The sequence below is a fragment of the Canis aureus genome, chromosome 31, assembly GCF_053574225.1.
Source record: "Canis aureus isolate CA01 chromosome 31, VMU_Caureus_v.1.0, whole genome shotgun sequence".
Classification (NCBI taxonomy): domain Eukaryota; kingdom Metazoa; phylum Chordata; class Mammalia; order Carnivora; family Canidae; genus Canis; species Canis aureus.
In genome coordinates, this window is record NC_135641.1 from 15490498 (window position 1) to 15502614 (window position 12117).

The 12117-nt window shown below is 60.9% G+C and overlaps 1 long non-coding RNA gene across 2 annotated transcripts; it reads left to right on the forward strand.

Moving 5' to 3' along the window:
* The first annotated feature begins 2756 nt into the window (after positions 1–2756).
* LOC144302383 (uncharacterized) lies at positions 2757–10330 on the forward strand. Of its 2 annotated transcripts, none has more exons than XR_013369247.1 (3): positions 2757–3763; positions 3973–4039; positions 8054–10330. It is a non-coding gene; the product is annotated as an uncharacterized LOC144302383 (long non-coding RNA). The 2 variants fall into 2 exon arrangements; XR_013369248.1 differs by having other exon boundaries at positions 2757–3755.
* Positions 10331–12117: the final 1787 nt, after the last annotated feature.

Sequence of the window (12117 nt, forward strand, 5' to 3'; positions counted from 1 at the left end):
CCCCCATTATACCAAACTCCAAATTTTGAGAAAGTGGGAGTTCCTCTTGCTAGATTAGAATAACTTTTAAACTTTCTGAATTCCCAGGCACTGTGTTGAGGGGAGAGCGAGGAGGGAGGCCATCCGTGCCCTGAGGCCCTTCTTCGGCGACCTCCCTCCAAGGACCCGCAGCCGCGCGGCGACCCGAGCGTCCGCCCAGAGCCCTAGGCCGCGCCTGGAAGGGGGGGGGGGGGGGTGGGCGGGAAGCGCTTAGGATGCCGCAGGGATGGGGCGGGGCTGGGAGTCTAGGCCTGGGGTGGGGGCCGGGGAGGGAGGGTGGCCGGCGGCTTGCCCCGCCTCGCCCAGTTCCAGCGCGCTCCAAACCCCTGCGCTTGCTGCTAAACCCCGGCCCCCCAGCCCCACCCCTCGGAGCGGAGCCCGCGGACGGCCGGCATCTCCGAGGTGCAGGAAGGTCGCAGTTCCCAGGCTTCTGAGGACTCCCGCGGGCGCCTGGCCCCAAGCACGGGGCCCACTCGGACTCGCCCCCGCCTGCAAGCGCTCGGCCTGAGGCCCCACTGGGCCGCCTTACAGCCCCGGGTGTCCCGAGGGAGGACGGGCCGCCTACGCCAAGGACCTGCAAGGGGGCAGCGGCGGGGGCAGCGCGGCTGGAGCGCGGGTCGTCTCGCGGACGGGCGGGCGGCCTTCGAGGGACGCGCGAGGCGGGGCCTGGACTGGAGCCCTGTGGGGTTTGGCCCCGGGGCGAGGCTCCGGGCAGGCCGGGGGCGCTGTCAACGGGCCTGATGCGGGGGAGGGTGGTCGTTGGGACGAGGTGGCACCGGCAGAGGGAAGCGCAGCGCAGCCGGAGGCAGCTCCCGGGTGTGCGCCGGGCACCCCTGAGTGCTGGGCCCCGACCCTGCGGGCGGGACCGCGGACCCCAGCCCTGGAACGACCCGGGCAGGCAGTCCGGGCCCCGGGAGGCCCCGCCCCAGGCGCCCAGCCCCGGGCCCGGCCGGACCGCGCGGTAATTGGATTGTATCCGCCCGCGCGCTGTCACCGTATTGACTTTCGCTCTCTTGGATGATATTATCGAGATTCGGAGGCTCGCCGCTGATGTGCCTGTCAAAAGGCTGCGGCGGGAGCCCCCGGCCTGGCGAGCGAGCATCAGCCAAGATAATTTGAAGTGAAATTTTCATTTTGACAGTAAACCCCTCAATTTCTAAAGGCTCCGCGCTCCGAGAGCTCGCTGGCAGGGGGAGGCTTTGCAGAAAGCCCACGTCTTACACTGAAAAGGGCAAAAGAACTCGAATTAGTTGTAATAGATAAAAGGGCAAAAATAAAGAGTCAAGGGTACTTGACAGTAATAGCGAAAGTGGAGTCTCGCGGGAGACGCGTCGCGGCCGCGGCCGGGGCGCCAGGAATTTTAATGCGGCCCGAGGGCGGCCGCTCGGCGCCCCCAGCCCAGCCCCAGACAAAGCCAGGCGTTTCCTGCAAAAGTCAGGCTTCGCGGAGGCAGGCATCGCGGCGGGGTGGGGCCGCGCCTGGGCCCCCGGCTGCGGGCGGCCTCTGGGTCTGGACCCCTGCTCCCCAGGTCAGCTCAGGCCCCCGAGGCCTCTGGCTGCTGCCCAAGCCCGCTGCCCTGGGGACCTCACGCTCTGGGCAAGGCCTGTGCCCGCAGACCTGCCCTGCCCAAGCCCTCAGATCTTGGTGCACTGACCAGGAGAGATTTATTCGGTTAATCTGCAAAATTGTGCAAAATAAAGACATCAGGTGGATGGGCAGGGGGTGGGGGGAGATAGGATTCAGCCACACAGCAAGGCTGTAACCTCGACCTCCTCCTTCCCTTTGGGGGAGGAATAAACTCTGGAAGGTTTGCAGTGGGCACCCTTACCCACCCTCAGGCCTGTGTCCCCTCAGGGAGGCTGGCCACCGGGCACCTGCAAGGAGTAAGTTGGGACCAGACCTGGATTTCAAGAGTTGATGCTTCGGGGAAAGGTCGCAGTCGGGGGCAGGGGCCCCATCTCCCTCCCTGGGAGGCTGTCAGGGAAGGAGCTGGAGGCGCAGAGGAGCGCTGGGGACCGCGCTCTCAGCCATTCAGGCGTGGCCAATTCAAACACACCGAGGAAGGGATGCTAAATTAACGGCGCTCTTTACATAGAGCCCAAATAAAACTGTAATCAGCGGCGCGTTACTTTTCATTAAGCGAGTCTGACAGCAGCATATCCAGACCCGACAGGGGAACAGGCGCGGGAAATATACGGCGCTCCCGGCCGGCCCAGTCTGAGATAATTCCTTAAGCTCCATTAACAACTCTTAGCCGCGGGAAATGGGCTCCCGGTAAACGTCTCCAAATCTAAAAGCTTTATCGACCCTCCATCCGCCGCTGATGCCTCCATTTCTTTGTTTTTTCTTCCCTTCCTTCCCCTTTTTTTTTTAAACTTAAGGGAGAGACATCCAACAAGGTAATAGAGTTTGACACGACACCTTCTTAACTAGAGAGAGAGGCAGAGAAGCCAGCCCTTAAATGATATTTAAAAGGCAACCAATTAAGATTTAAAGTGGTGGTCTCCTGAGATTATGCATGCGATTTATGCCACCCGGCTTTCCCTGGGCAGGCCTGCCTGCCGGGCTGCAGACAGCCGGCCTCCTGTTCTGCCTCTCCCTCCTCCCTCCTCTCTCTCTCTCTCTCTCTCTCTCTGCCCCCCCCCCACACACACACACCTAGAACAAGAGAAGAGCGAGAAGCAAGATCTTTAATGCTCCAGTCCTTTCTGGTGGGAGGACTCTTGGGGTCTCCTGGTTCCCAAAACAGATAACAGCAGATTAATGGAAACTGAGGCTGGCCCCTCCTGCAGACTCGTCACTGGCTACATGGTGTTCCTGGAGTCTGGTGCCCAGACACAGCTCCTCTAGTGGAGTGTGGGTGCCCAGGCTGCAGGCTCACCGTGGGCAGGCCTCCAGTGAAGGGATGGCCCAGGCCAGGGTGGGGAGAGGGGAGGTACAGTAGGCAGCAGAGGAGCTGCTGTGAACTGCCTCCTTTGAGCTGGTACACTGAGGGCAGGAGTACCCACCCCTCCGCACTGTGTGCCAGGGTGCCGGGGAGATGCAGTCTTCCTAGGGCAGCTCCATGAAAGCGCTTCGTCTGGGTCAGCTGTCATGTCCTCCCTCACAGTGACGCTGGCCAGAGCACCTGTTCCAGCGGTGCCACAATGTGGGAGAAACCGGAAAGCCCCTCAGCCAGGGTCACACCCTGGGAAGGCAGGGAAGCCCAGGGAAGTAACGCCATGACCCTTTCCGCTGGCCCTGTCTCAGGTCCTGTTGGAAGGAGCCGGAACAGTGGGGCCAATGGAGTAAGAGAAGGCAGGGGGAAGGGGGAAAGGGAGGGAGAACTGCCTTCCATCAGCTTTATGAAGAAATGATTGTGGAAAAATTGCTTTTTCCCTGGAGGACTCTGGCTCTGGAGTGAAGACTTTATCTGAAGTGTCGGGACCAGGCACACGTGCACCTGGCTGAGCCCTGAGTGGGTGGTGCCCCCATTGTGCTGTCAGGGAGGGAGGGTGGGCACCTCGAAGGTCCTCAGGCATCCCCAAGCCCACAGTAGATGGGAATGGCACAGCTCCCCTCGCAAGCCAGGGACCAGGGAAGACCCAGCGCCCACCCCCCAGCACCACCAGAGCTTGCAGTCACTTCTAAAAATGTCTAAACACCAAGGGTGGAATTCAGAAGCCAAAAGCTCCCCCCAGTAAAAAAGCCTTGATGTCCTGAACTGAACCCAAAATGTAAGAAGGTACTGAAGGCCCGAAGCGGGAATTAGACCAGGATGAGGGGTTTTTCAGGCTTTGCGGGACCCCTGACCCCAGTGGGGTGGCTGATGCTACATTCCCAGCATCCCCTGGTAATTCAGTTTTGTCACAGTGGCGTGGTCTTTCCAGGGATGGGGCTCCTGGAAAAGGAGCTGAGTTTCTGCAGGATCACCTGATGTCCCCCTCCCTGCAGGTGACGATGTAGCCTAGACTGAGCAGAGCTGCCCTGTGGTCCTGGGACTCTATCAATCTCACAGGAGGTAACAGTGATGGCAGTAGTACTTGGGGGGGGGTGGTCGCCGGGGGGTGCACGGGCCGAGTATGCCACACCTCTGCTTCTCAAGGCACCGCGTTATTCTAAATGCATAATCCATATGTTCTTCATATGAAGCCGGTGAACGGAGCTGATGGACTCGTGTGCACACTATTTGTGCGAACCCCATTCCCGCTGGGCCAGGGCTTGCAGAAGCTTGCTGGGCTTGCTCCGGCAGGTTAGGCATCCAGTGTCCACCTTTGCCGCGTTCTGCTGAAATGATGCCCCCCTGGCCTGGTGGGCAGGGGTACCGCCAGCTGTCCTGGGCTCCGGTCTTTGAGAGCACCTAAGATCTTGACAGACGGAGTAGGAGGAGGGAGGACATTCACCGGGGAGGGAGGGGCCGGTCCAGAGGCCAGGGCACCAGAAGGGGTAGTGCTCCTTTTAGCCAGAGAAAGGGAGGGGAGGGGAGGGGAGGGGAGGGGAGGGGAGGGCAGAGGAGGAGAGAGCAGGGGAGAGGGAGGGGAGAGGGAGGGAGAGACGGGGGGGGGGGGCAGCCCCATTAGTGCTTGGGAAGCCCAGGTGGGATAACAGGCAGGGGTAGCTTCGGGTCACCTGCTGCAGCCCCTGGGGGCAGGACATCCCATGGTCCCCAGGACAGGGCTGGGACACCGTGGCTGGATGTCAGTAGGTGCAGGCTGGGTTGCTCACCCAAATTTGTCAGGTTCACCTGACATGGGGTGACCGGCAATGGGAGGAGAGTCTCCAATAACCCCATAGAATACAGGCTGCAGGAATACAGCCCAGGCCAGGGGGAAAAGTGGTTTCCACGTGACGCTGTGACGTCTGCTAGTGACCCATCTGGGTGTCGCAGGGAGGAATCTTGTGTCAGGAAGAGTCAGAGAGAAGCTAACATTTCTGGGAAGAGGAAAACGGGAGCAGAAACAGTGGGTGGCACAGGGTAGACTCCACTCGGCTGCCCACCCAGCAACAGAGCACAGCCGCAGCCTCTCCGCCACCCCCTAAGTGGTGTGGACCCCCCCGCACCTCACGGCGCACCTGCCCCGAGGGGCCTGCAGGCTCCGAGCTTCTGGGCTTGCCTGAGGCTGAAGGACCTTGCATGGGGCCTGGCTTATGCACAGCCCGTGGCAGCCATGGCCCCCCCAGTGCAGGGGCAAGGTGGGGAGAAGTGCAAGCCAGCAGGGGTGGGGGGAGAGGGAAAGTGCCCTTGGCTGAGGAGCTGGTGCTGCAGGCACTTGTCTAGGAGGGGACCCAGCAAGTCCACCTGCCCCAGGAGGGGTGAGGGGACAGAGCCAGGGAGCAGAGGGGAGGGGGAGGTTGCAGAGCAGGGCCCTGAGTCAGGGGACAGGGGTAAGGCAGCTGCAGCCTGTCCCTCAGGAGCTATGGGCCCCGGGGCACAGCCAAGGGTGGACCTGCCCAGACCAGCCTCCCTGCGCCCACACAGCGGCACACTAGGCGTGGGGCCCAGGGTGGAAGGGACACCCCCAGCCCCACTGGTCCCAGGACCTCTGCCCCGACACACCAGCCTGGGTTCTAACAGGTGCTGGGCCACCCGGGCCCTCAGAGACTGACCACATGTTCACAGGGGCCCCACCAGCAGGGGCCTGTCCCATCACACAGTGACTCAGACTCATAATCAGTCTGCAAATGGGACCTTAATTAATGAATTTAATGATAGAGACTCTCTTTTCATGGAACATTAGTCCAAGTTCGAGTAATCAGCCTGAACACAAACTCCAGCTTTGCCACAGCACTCGCCTGGGGCAAGAGCATGATTTATGTCAGGCAAGTAGGTGGGCATGCCACTCCTGTGACGGGGGCTCACGGCACCTCAGGCGTCCCATCAGACCCTTCTGTGGCAGGTGCACACACCTTGTCACGGGCACCTCTCCGGGTCCTCAGAGTCCACTGCGGGTGGCGGTGGGCTCCCCTCTGCTTCTGCTGGCCTGCAGGTACCTACTGGACACTCTTTGGTCCAGAAGGATAAGATGAATCCTGCCTGTGCAGGCCCCATCCTTGTGAACATGTGGCCCTGAAGGGATGTGGGGCCTGTGGTCTAGGGTCACCCCTGGCCCTCCCCACCTGGCACTCGTGTAGTGAAAAGCAGTCCTGTGCGTGGAGGGCTGCGTGAGCCCACTCTTGGCTGCCGCGGTGTTCCAGGCACAGAGGTGGGGGCTGCAGCAAGGACCCTGTGCGCCAGGTCAGCGGGGGACAAGACTGTCCTGCATGTGCAGCAGTCCCCGGGGGAGGATGGGAGCTGCAGGTGCCATGCTCTGGGCCCCAGGCAAGGGGACTCAGGAAGGCAACGGCCCTGGCGGGAAGGGGTGGCTACCAGGCTGTCCCGTCCTTCCCTCCTGCTCTCAGGGGAGCTCGCCTCTGTCTGTGGAGCCAGCTGCATGCTGGAGGCCGGGCTGCTGGAAGCGCCCGGAGAGAAGTGGTGAGGGTGGTGGAGCCCAGGGACACTGCTGAGGCCAGGTGGGACCCAGGAGCCTGCAGGCTCGGGAACCGACGCAGATCTGGCTTCTAACGGGGCGCTGCAGGGGTGAGGCACACAAGGACACATTCGTGGCTCACGCTCCTTTTCCACCTGCTCCATGTTTTCAGAAACACACTGGCCTAGAATGTTCCGCTGCAGGAGGACACAGCAGCACCATGGCAGGACACAGGTGCTGGGACTGGGCCGATGCAGGCCACCGTGCAGGCAGGGCCTCAGGTGTGAGCCACATGGGAGCAGGGCACGTCCCCCTACAAGGGGACCCACAGCCCTGGGGTGAAGTGGCCAGTGACACTGCTCGGGCATCCCTGCGACCCCAGGACCGCTGCTTCCCCGGAGCCTGGTCCCTTGCACACTTACCTCGATTTCCTAAGGGCAGCTTCCCCCACCCCTGCCTGCGGAGCAGCTGACTGCAGGCAGATTATTAGCCCTTCAGACTCCTCACCTATCTGCGCCGTGGTGTGGCCGGGGCGGGGGTGGGGGGGTGTCTGAGAGCGATTCTCCCTCTCCCTCTGCTCTTCCTCCCCCTGCCCTGCCCCCCTCTGCTCTTCCCCTTGCTCCTCCTCCCTCTGCTCCTCCCCCTGCTCCTCCCCTTTCTCCTCCTTCTTCCTTTCTTCTCCCCTGCTCCTCTTCCCCCTGCTCCTGCCCTGCTCCTCCTCCTTCCCTGCTTCTCCCCTGCTCCTCTTCCCCCTGCTCCTCCCCTGCTCCTTCTCCTCCCCTGCCTCCCCTCTGCTCCTCCCCCTGCTCCTTCTCCTTCCCTGCCCCTCCCCTTGCTCCTCTTCCTCCACATCCCTCTCCTTGCTCCTCCACACCCTGCTCCTCCCCTGCCCCTCCCCCTGCTCCTCCCCCTGCTCTTCCTCCTGCCCCTCCCCTGCTCCCCTGCTCTCTCTATTTAAAATAAATAAATCTTTTTAAAAATAAATAAGTGAAAATAAATTAAAGCAACATGCCATTTAAATACAAGGGATGCACTAGACACAGGACAAGCGGTGCCATGGGCCTGTCCTGGGTGGTTCCTTGAAAATCACCTTCAGGATTTTCATCACAGGTTTGCTTTCATTTTACACGTTTGCCTGGCTTCTCACTCCCTCCAGAAAACAAGAGGAGACAGTGGCCCTGAAGCGTGCGGGACCCTCGTGGGCCCACTGAGCCCCCCTGCGCCGCTGAGTGACCACCGTCTCCCCCAGCACATGGGGCAGGACTCTGGGGTGCAGTCCGATCTGGGTTGTTGGAGCGCTTAGGACAGTATGTCCTTGCCAGACACGGGCCCAGGCCTGGGCTGGTGTGGCCAGGCTCCTTCACCGCCACCTGCCCTCTGCCCTGCGCAGGGCCCCTGGTGGGTGTGCCGTCCAGAGTGGCTCATGAGAGGTCGAGGAATCAGAAACTAGGACTCCTCGATGTCCGGGAGGGAGAGGGAGAGAACCAGGAGGCTGTGGGTCGCCCAGATGAGCCAAGACCGCAGTGGCGGGCGAGCATGTGGCACTCAGGGCTCTCCTTCTCTCTCAGGAACCGCAGGCTGACGCCCCAGGGAGTTTCCTTCCAGAAGACGCTCACCCCACCTTCCCCACAACCTGCATCCCCCTAATAATCATCACAGCACTGTCTCCACTGAGCAAGACTCATGTGCAGATGTGGTTCCAGGGATGGAACCTCAGGATAGAAATCTAGATGGAGTTTGCTGATCAGGTGAGATCCGGAGGCGTGAACGGTCTGCAGCGCACAGCCGCAGCTATCACTTGGGGTTACCCTGATGCTTTGATGACCAAGCAGACCCCACAAACCAGGGCAGAAAACTTGCAGAGCCAGGTCCTGGGACGGAGAACCCCAGGGCTACGAATCCCTCCCCGGGCCTCTGCAGGACAGACAGCCATGCTGCCTGAAGGAAGCCCTTCTCCCCAGCAGCCCAAGGGTCACAGTGCCTGGAAACCAGTCTCTCGGCCTGGGTTGCCTCAGGGTGCCCAGCAATGCCCCTGGAGCCCTGGCCCTGCGGGGTCTGGGCTGGCAAAGGGGCAGCCTTGGAAGAAGACGGGGCAGAGTCTGGGAAGGGGAGGCCACTGACCCCCGGCTCTTCTGGGCACCTCTCACTCCCAACCCCTGTCCACCTGCTCCTTGTCTGCAGCACCTGTGCCCCCACGGCCTCTCATTGCTTTGGAACTGGAAACCCACCTAAAATCTCCGGGGCCCAGGGGTCAAGTACAAACTGTGACCCAAAGGGACAGACCCCCGCACACAAGAAGACCTGCAGGATTGCACACTGTTTATGGACAGAGACACGGGGGATTTGTAGGGCGGTGACCCTAAGGGCCACAGGCCAGGCTGCCCAGGGGGGACAGCTGCCCCGACGCTGGCTCTGCCTTTGTGGCATTGGTTCGGGCGGTGAGAGCGGCTGGCAGTGTTCACGGAGCTGATGGAAATGCGGACATCGCGGTTGCCTACATTAAATGGGATCTGAAGGAAGGACGCCAAAGCTTAGGGAGATAGGACTGTGGCAGGGGGTGGATTTATGTGCCCACCTGGTCAGGCCTGTTTCCCGCCAGAGCCCAGAGAACATCCCTTCCCCCGCCCTGAGACAGCCTCCCTTCCCACTCCCCATGGGCACAGCAGTGGCCGGGGTGGTGCTGACAGAGCCAGAGCGTGGCCCAGGCCCCTGGGGAAAGGCGCTCTGGGCCTGCAGGGCCACCCGCCAGGGCCTACCTCCGTCACGAGAGCTGGTGTGGACCCGCTCACAAACACGGCCCGTGATCCTGGTGTTCCTGGGACCCCAGCAGACGGCCGACTCGAATCTCACTTGATTTGTATAATGAAGGGAACAACACCAAAAAGCCTGGAAATGAATAAAAACAATGTGAAACCACCTGCAAGTCTGATGAAGATTTGAACTGCGCCAGTTCAGAGGCCCGAGACTGCCTGTGTGGATGCGGCCACGCCACCAGAGCTGTGTACTGCCCGCCTCCTTCCTAACCTGCCCCAGAGGACCGACCATCCGGGGCCACTGGCCAGCACGGCCATACACCCTAGGACACACACCCGGGCCTCTTGGTGACTTCTGCATGGTAGCTCAGGAGGGCCACAGGGGCCCACGATCAGGATGGAAAGCAGGGGAAGCAGGTGCCAGGAGTCTGGGCTCAAAACCTTGGGAGTCGGGCGTGGTGATCTGGTGGGACAGCTAGACCCTGTCGGAATCAGTGAATCATCATGCACTCACCAGCTGGTCCCAGATGTGGTTTCTTTAGTGGGAAAAGGTCAGCCCATCCTTTCTTGCTGATGTGTGGCTCATGATCTGGGAGCCCAGTGGAGGCTGCCGCACATATGGCTTCACCCGGACAGAGCCACACTCGACTGAAGCCCTACTGTGTGCTCGGAAGGCCCTCGGCCACCATCGTGCCTGCGGGTGACACCCCTGGACACGCGGGCCACTGCACTGAGCTGACGGGTAGTCCTAATAGAAGGGAAGTGGTCACCGCTCTACTTCAGAGACAGGAATGCCTGGGATCCGGAAGGTTCTCTGGGCTTTTCAGACTCTCCTTCCTGTGGCTAAAGAAAAGTCGTGGTCCACCTGGGGGAGAGGGGATTTTTTTTGGAAGAGGGTCTTTAAAGAGCTAATCAATTTAAAATGAGGTCACTAGTGTGGGCACCAATCCCATCTGTCCACTGTCAGGATGCAGGCGTGCAGGGAGGAGGTGGTGTCCATAGGCCAAGGAGGGAGGCTTTCAGGAGAAACCTGCCTGCCCACACCTGGATCTCCGACTCCCCGCCTCCAGGACATGAGAAAATAAGTGTCCACTGCTGGGGGTCCCTGGGTTTTGCTCCAGCAGCCTGAGGACGCTGACGGGGATGCGTGTGGAAAAAGCCAGGCACCCCAAACACCAGCCGCACCAAGGCCGACAGCCTGGTTCAAACCACTGGCTGCAACCTGGACGCACAGACATTTCCTCTTAGGTGTTCTGTGGAGAGGTGTGTCTTTCCCCGGCAACGATTGTGCCAGGCTTCCCCCAGCGCAGTCCCTGGAACTTGGCAAATGCTCCCACTGGTCACAAGGTTGGCACACGTGTCTCTGAAGCTCCCGCATAAAGCAATACGCCCTAAGTTCGGGCCAGCAAAGACCTGGCATTTTACGAGACATTGATGGGCTTTTTGTTTTAGCTTTGATGGTTGGGTTAGGAGTTCGGGCCTTGACGTCGGCTGCAAGACTGGGTTCTGCAGCCTCATGAAGCCGCTGCCACGGCCTCGTCCATGGCACCATGACCGTGGGATCCCTGGGGCTGCTCCAGCACAGAAAGACCCACAGCACCTGCTGTCTTTGTGAAGGTGACCCTTCCACAGCCCTGCATTCACCGCCGTCTGTGGCTCTTCGCATTGCCGGACTCAGGCAGGGTATAGCCCTGTGTCCTGATGACCTCGTCTTTCCAGTTCTGCTCGAGCCGATCAGCACACGTGGGGGCTCACATGGGTGGCATCACCCAAGTCCACCGGACCCACCTGACTCCCATCTTTGTCGATATCCTTGTAAATGAAACAACAGGCAGATGACGGTATGGGAAGGCTGGAGGCATGTGCTCACCCGCCGCGAGCTGCCTTTGTTGTGAGGCTCAGATGCCACAATGACCGTCCGTTCCCAGGTGCCATGTGCCAAGGCCACATCCCTCTGCACACCTAGGTCAGCGTCCCTCCAGGAGACTGTAAAGGTGGGGGCCGCTTTCTTTCTAAATTAGCTCAGGCACAGAATGATCCAGACGATTCCTGGACACTTGCCGTGAGACACCTGCAAGCCTGCAAACAGATCACGAGTCTGTGCTTATGGCCAGAGCCGTCTTTCTGAAGAGGAAGCCTGTCCTGTAAAGTGTCCAAAGGGCGCACACACAGAGCGCGGGTCCTCGATGAGGGTCCCAGTGGGCTCCCACGGCTCCTGGCTTCTCAGTTAGTGAGACCAAGCCCAGAGGGGCAGGCAAGCCTCTGCATCTCGCGGATATGCTGGGAAGGGGTCATGACACGCTGGGCATGGTGCATCCAGTCGTGGCGGCAGGAGGTGGCCCTGACCATGGACAGGAGATGGGGTGGCTGGGCAGCTCCTGGGTCAGGGCCAGCGGCCCCCCAGCTCCCATCCGGGCACCACCTCCCTGTGTCGTCCAGAGTGAAGCAGAGGCCGGCGGTCAGAGATCCACACCATCTCAGAGGGAGGGAGACAAAGGGTTCTACATGGAAGTGACTGGAAGGGAAGCCCTCCCCCACCCTGCACCCCGGCAGGAATAGCTTCTAATTAAGCGAAGAGTGGGCGCTGCTGGCTTTGCATGGTTTCTGCTGAGGCCAGTCCCCAGGGCAGACCCATTGCAGGGCCATTGGGGGACCCCCTCCTGGGCTGTGCGCCCCCGGGCCTCAGGACAGAGCACGGGAGCAGTGCACGGTGCCCCGTCCAGGGGGCAGTGAGGTCTCATCAGTAAGGCAGCCCCCCTTCCTCACTTCACCCTGCGCTGACAGCTCATCAGCTCTGCACAGGACAGATGGCCCCAGGTCATCCTGCAAAAGTCAAATTGTCCTTTGACCTTGCCCACATGACCTCCCCATTACTCTTT